The sequence below is a fragment of the Corylus avellana genome, chromosome ca3, assembly GCF_901000735.1.
Source record: "Corylus avellana chromosome ca3, CavTom2PMs-1.0".
Classification (NCBI taxonomy): domain Eukaryota; kingdom Viridiplantae; phylum Streptophyta; class Magnoliopsida; order Fagales; family Betulaceae; genus Corylus; species Corylus avellana.
This window is the reverse complement of record NC_081543.1, coordinates 28076925-28084053: the sequence shown is the minus strand read 5'-3', so window position 1 is coordinate 28084053 and position 7129 is coordinate 28076925. Positions and strand designations below refer to the sequence as shown.

Sequence of the window (7129 nt, the reverse complement as noted above, 5' to 3'; positions counted from 1 at the left end):
AAAAAAAAAAAAAAAAAATTAAAAAAAAAAAAAAGTGAGAGGAAAATAACATAAAACATTGCTACCTCAGAGTATACCAAGTAAGATCCGGCGGCTTATTGGCATGGGATGCTAAAGATTGATAAAGGTTGTGAGCCCTAGTAAGCGGACAAGATAATAGATGTGTCTCAAAGCCCACTAAGGGTTTGTTTGGGATTGCGTTTGAGGAGCTTAAAAGTGCATTTAACACTTAAAAAGTCCGTTTGAAAAGTTGTCGTTTGGTAAAAAAAATTAAAAGTGTTTCTAATTATATTTTAGCTACCATGTTAATTTATATATATATATATATATATATATATATATATATATATAAAATAAAAATTGTAATACCCTTTGCCGCCATAAAAGTTACACGTACACCATTTACATCCCATTAATACTTGATTCATCAGCAGCCACAAGAAATACCGACATATATATAAGAGCAGAGACGAAGGGAGGGGGGGACCGGTGTAATACCCTTTGCCGCCATAAAAGTTACACGTACACCATTTACATCCCATTAATACTTGATTCATCAGCAGTCACAAGAAATACCAACATATATATAAGAGCAGAGACGAAGGGAGGGGGGGACCGGGGTAGGCCATGGTCCCCCCCAAAATAAGGAAAATTAGTCAGCCCACTTCCATAAAATTTTCTGGTTCTGTTCCTGTATAAGAGACTAAGAATTTGGAGTAACCAAATTAATCCATAGGGCATCTGCCTGGTATGTTCTTTCTAATAGGTCTTTTTTTTTTTTTGAAACACAATTGAACTTCACTCTGACTCACTTTTCTAGAATAAACTTATAATGTATAAACTTGAGGTTCATGAATACATATATCAGTGCTCAAAAAGAAAACAAGGGATAGCTAACCCCATATTATAAATTAAGGAGAGTCGCATGATTTTGTACGTGGTAAATATTTTAGTACTTTTAGCACCCCTCTCAGAAAAATTGAAAAAGCCAACTTATTTATTTAATTATTCCATCATTTTTGTACTGTTTCGTTTAAGGTTTAGGGTTTAGGATTTATAGTAAAATTTGTAATATCTCAACCCTACTTATAATATTACAAGGAGTCCTATGAGCTACTGAGCTCTCACTCATTTTTTCTTTTCTTCCCTTACGTACAGCCATCATTATCAGGCCGGCTAGACCACTAGGCGAGTGAGGCGCTAGCCTAAGGCCCCCGGATTAATAAGGCCTAAAAAAAAAAATAATTAATTAATTAATTAATTAATTAATTTTTTTTTAATTTAAGGCCCATTTTTTTTCTTCATAAAAACTTAAGGCATCTAATCATGATAAGTAAGTAATTTAAAAAATGTCTCAATTTAATAAGACCTCAATATAATAAAAGCCCATGGTAAAATAAGACTAATTAATCCAAAAAAGCAAATATCCTTGTACTTAAAAAGAGCCTATCTAGTATCTACTTATGTATCCGAAATTATTTGATATTGAAAGATCATTTTAACCCTACCTAACCACCCATTTTCTTTCCTTTTTTTTTTTCTTTCTCTCTTTTCTTCTCCACTGCCGACAGCCTCCCCTCTTATCTTTTTTTTTTTTTTTTCAAAACATAACATGATGGAGAGAGATGAAGAGAGAGAGAGAGAGAGGCTGGGCGAGAGAGAAACACGCGTATCAATAGGGTAAGAATTCATAAAAATCAAAAATCAAAAATCAAAAATTGATTTTTTTTTTGTAATGTTTATTTCTGTGCTTGATTTTTCCTGTGAGTTTTGTATGGGTTTTTGTCAATTTTTTTGGTGGGTTTTGTTTGAAACAGGTATATCAAAGAGGTAAGAATTAATAAAAAATAAAAAATAAATAAATAAATTGATTTTTTTGTAATCTTTATTTTTGTGCTTGATTTTTCTAGTGGGTTTTGTATTGGTTTTTAACAAATTTTTTGGTAGGTTTTGTTTAAAACAAAGATGTATCAAAGAATCAAGTGAGAAAGTTACTGCCACGGTATGGATTTTTTTTTTTTTTTTTTTGATAATTTTGTATGGGTTCTTGATAATATTTCTAGTTTTTTTTTTTTTTTTTTTTTTTTTTTTTTTTTTTGCTTTTGTGTGCTTCAGTTTTGGAACATGTGCTTCGTAGAGATTTGGTGCAGTTCTTCGATTGATTCATAAAAAAAAAATTAATTAATTAATTTTTTTATTGTTGTGTTTATTTTTGTAAGGATTAATAAAAATGATAACTCTAAATAAAATAATAATATTAAAATAAATATGATTTAATTAATATACAAATATTAAAAAAAAAATAAGGCTCCATTTAAAAGCTTCGCCTAAGGCCTCAAAAAACACTAAGTTGGTCTTGATCATTATGTCTTGTATGAGTTGCGAAAATATATCATATTTTTCAGAAGTGGTGAGATGCAAAAAATAAGAAGAAAGTAAAAAACAATCTACATGATATTAAGATTTAAGTGGTTTGGTTTAACAAGCCTACATGCAGAGATGACTCGAAAGAAATTTACTATCAAAATATGGAATACAAAGAGTAACATTAAAAAAAAAAAAAAAGTGAGGATAATAACAGAAAACATTGCTACCCGTGAGTATACCAAGTAAGATCTGGCGGCTTATTGGCATAGGATGCTAGTTATTTGGTTCGAAGTCGTTCACTGGAAGGATAAAAAATAAAAATAAATAAATAAAAATAAAAAATAAAAAAATAAAAGAGAACGAAGGGAAGGGTAAAATGGTCACTTAATAGATTGGGTACCGATAAGTGGATGTTTAATTTGGCACATTTCCCGAAAATGTACAGCATCTACCCCCACAACCCGGTTATCAAACACCATGAACTCAATGTCAAGCCTAAAGATTGATAAAGGTTGTGAGCCCAAGTAAGCGAACAAGATAGCAGATGTTTTCTCAAAGCTCACTAAAGATTTGTTTGGAAAGGGTTTAAAAAGTCTAAAAATGGTCAAAACGTATTTTCAATAAAAGCTTAAAAATGAAGCTTTTGTCAAAAAATACTTTTTGACTTAAAATCTCTATTTATCCAATGCAAATTCCAAACAGGATATAAGGAAACAACTTAGCTTGTAGGACTCATCTACGCCCCCCATCAAAGTCGGAGGGAGGGGGGGACCTGCTGTGGCCATGGTCCCCCCCACTTCATCAAAAAAGATATTACCAATTATTCAAATTGCTATAGCTAGCTTCCAAAAAGTCTTAATAATTAATGCACGTTTGCAATGACGTAGCTTACACACATAGACGGAGCCATGCCCCCCCCTTCCCTCAAAAAAGATATTTTGAGTAAAAAAAAATTTATACGAGTCCCCACCCAAAATAAATTGATAGGTCCCAATCCCCCCAACTCTCCTCCACTTGTCGGTTCTTACTTCTTAGGTTAATCATGGAGTTTTCTTTTGGTAAATTTTTCTATTGTTTGGCTTGGAAATTTGGTTAAGAATCTAAAAAGTTGACTTTTTTTTTTTTTTTTTTGCCTTTCGGCTTGGAAACTTGGAAATTCATGTTGCTACTTGGAAATTTATATGTTTTTTGTTGTTATTTTCTTTATGTATGTATGTAAATCTTGGATCTTTTCTCTGTGAGGATTTCTGGTTCTTGATTTGATATGGCCGTATGAGAATATTTGATGGGTTTTTATAACTAATGCCATTGAGAAATCTCTAGTTTCTCTTTGAGTTTTTGTTCCACCCATTGAATTTCAAGTTTGAAATCATAATGATTTAAGGAATTTTTAATTAGGTCCGAATTTGGGGGAATTTTAGTAAGAAGCTAAATTCCTAAACTTCACTAGGGGCTTTTGTGTGTAGTGGATTTCTATGCATGATTTGAGATCCGGGTTGTTAGATTAATGGGTTTAAAGCTTTAATTTCATTATTGTTTATAGTATAGACATAAACCCTAATTTGTATAGTATGAATTAAATTAGGGCTTTTAGTATGTGAACACTAGGATTGCTAATTGGATGTGTTAATTACATTTAAAGTGTTAATTAACCCTAAACTTTTATGAGTTCAATGGAAATTGATGCCCATGGGGTTTAGGTTCTATTATGTCATATTATAATCATATTGATTCTTGTATGTGAATATGAGTATTATAAATTTGGGGTAAGTTGCTAGATCAATAGAATAGGAAGAGAATAATAATTATAGGGTTAAAGTATAATGTTTAACTTAAGAGTCTATGTGATGATTATGTTATTCATGTGAGTTTGTTCATTGTTAACCTACAAATATTTTTTCTTTATTTTCTAATGACTCAAAATGATCATGTAAATTTATTTGTAGATGATGAGAAAGTCAAATACAATATTTGACTATTTCAAAAGAAAAAATGCACAAAGTTTATTGGAGTTTGATCCTAGATTGTGTGTCACGAGAATATCATGCTAATCAACGAGGTGCAAAATAACTCAACGCAGGTCGCACTTTTTGAGGTTAGTTCTCTAAGCTCAATTCCTAATCTAAGTGGTCTTGTAATTTGCATATTATGGTTGAGAATATTGTTTGTTAAAATTTAAACGTTTAATTGGAGAGTATGACACAATTCTAAGCTCAATTCCTCATTGTATTTAAGTACCCGTGATTAGAAAAAGAAGACAAAAAAAAAAAAAAAAAAAGTACTGGTTCATTACACACTGAAAAAAAAAAAAAAAAAATTGCTTTGGTCCCCTCCCATAAAACTTCCTGGCTCCATCCCTATATATATATATTTTGAATCTTGATCAATAAATCAAGTAACCTGTTTAAATGCAACTAAACATAAACCATAACTTCCCAAAACTGGAAAAGGCCCACTAATAATATAACTGTCCAAAGTCTTGCATCAGCCCATGACTCTTAGCCGTCTCAGTATTGCACAATATCCCACGTATGAGAGGCAGATGAGTTTTATTATTATTTAATAATAATAATTATACGGGAGAAAAATGGGAGATTAATTACAACATAACAAAAACAACCAAAAGGTGGACACCTTAAACAAAAGCTTCAAAACAATTAGAAAACCATACAGGAAACTTATACTTATTAAAACAAGTCAAATAAGTGACCCAATTTATTAGAAAAATTGAGACTACCACATAGGGCGACTCTAAAAGCACTTGAGTTAGAAGTGAGATGCTCTCCACTTCCTCCTAGTGATATTTGAAGGTGGATCCTCAAATTCCGGAGACTTATGCTTCTTCCCCAAACCCTCAATTAGCTCTTAAGAGTTTTTTTTTTTTTTTTTTTTTTTTGGGTTAGTTTTAATATGAAACCTTTAAAGTTAATTTCAACTAATATAAAATAAACTTTGGTATTTTGAGGTGGGTAGTTTAACTATAGAATGAATTGTCCAGTCAACCCGGCTGTTTGCTTGATCTGGGTAAAAAATAGATTTTAAAAAAAAATTGGCAAAAATTAGCTCTATAAAGATATCTTTATGGTCAGTAATAAAAGTTGGAAAATGCTACTGTAGTTTCTTTAAAAGTTTATGTGTCAATTGCGTTTATACTTTAATAATTAATTTATAATAGAAACTTTATAGTAAAAAATTTACAGGTCCATTTACCTCCCATTTGTACTTGATTCATCATCAGCCACAAGAAATACCGACATAGAGAGAGATGCATAAATGGTTCACCAAAAATAAAAGTCAAAGCAAATAGCGATGGTTATAATGACTTGTGAGGGTGAATTTATTACAATCTAATTACGTGAATACGTAATATATTGCGCGCGTCTGCACTGCAAACAAAGCCTTTAAGCTTTTATTACATTACATATTATTATATATGACTAGCCATGCAGCTTTCCTTCCTATTTTAGTACTACTTCAAGGGCAGAAGACAACCTTGTAGTTAGTCCCACCAGGGCACGTGAATGTGCTTGTTGCATCATCTTTAGGGTAACTATAAGCATCGGGGCAGCGTTCCTTAAAAAATTTGGAAAAATCTGTCGGTCCGCAGCTTCCAGAATTGCAACAATATTGATCGGTCTTAAAGACGGTACATGGGTTGTTACAGCCGCCGGAGGCCTTCAACTCATTGGGGCACTGCCCGTTGATATCAGCAGTACATCTTATACCACGAGTGCAACCACTAGAGGTGGGACTAAAATCCATAGCAACATTAAACCCATCGACAAGAGAGATATCGAAGAAGTCCAAGTTGTTGTATTTGTTTAACCCAAATTCAGCAAGAGTGTTTGGGGGTGTACCGTAGGCTTGGCATTGAAGAAGTCCACCGCAGTCACCAGTTTGGCAACTGCCACGTCCGGAACCATCAAAATTGCACATTGTTCGAGGCCAAATGCGGCCGCCTGTAGTGCCAGCATCAACTTCATGGTTCCATGTTTCACCTTGATTGAGTTGTCGGCCACCGCCGGGCACAGCCCCAGCCCAAACTGTGAAAGGGCAATTGTTTGTTATGTCAAATCTAGCTGCATGTGCTAGACCGAAGTAGAGAGCAATGAAAAGAGAGAAGAAAATGGATAGATTTTTGGAGAGACTCATTTTGTGAAGTGAGAGATATTTGTTGTAACTGGTAAGCTCTTGTGGTTTGTGAGGGAGATGCTTAGGGGTTTATATAGGGTGAGCTTGGGGGGTCATGGCCTTCTGGGAAGGTGCGTGAATTAGATTGTTGGAAAATTTGGCACGCCCGTTTTATTATTGGCTAGACTTGAAGACAAGTCAACAAAAAGAAAAATAAAGAATATCTGCATAAAATAATTGTAGGTAACATTTGTTAACGACGTGTTTGGTCCGTAGTTAATACTTCCACAGTAAGTTTAACCTATGACATTGTCAACACCAAAAACTTTTGAACAAAGTTTTCAATAGAGTGGGTTTCAACCTAATTTATTTAGGACACAAATTTCCTCCAAACTAGTTTGGAGGAAATTTCTTTCAACCTACTCTAATAATGACAAGTGTCATTCAATATTTTTTAATTTTTAAAAAATTAATATTTGGGTTCATAGATTAGTGAAATAGCAATAAATGACTGTAAAAATATTAAAGAAAACATATGAAAGATGACACTTGGCACTTATTAGACTTGCAGTGGAAGGAAATTTCCTTCAAACTAGTTTAGAAAAAAAAAATTTGTGCATTTATTAAACTG

The 7129-nt window shown here is 32.7% G+C and overlaps 1 pseudogene; it reads right to left on the bottom strand.

Annotated features, from left to right (window-relative positions):
* Positions 1-5655: 5655 nt before the first annotated feature.
* LOC132175975 (thaumatin-like protein) overlaps positions 5656-7129 on the bottom strand; it is a 7736-nt pseudogene continuing 6262 nt past the window's right edge.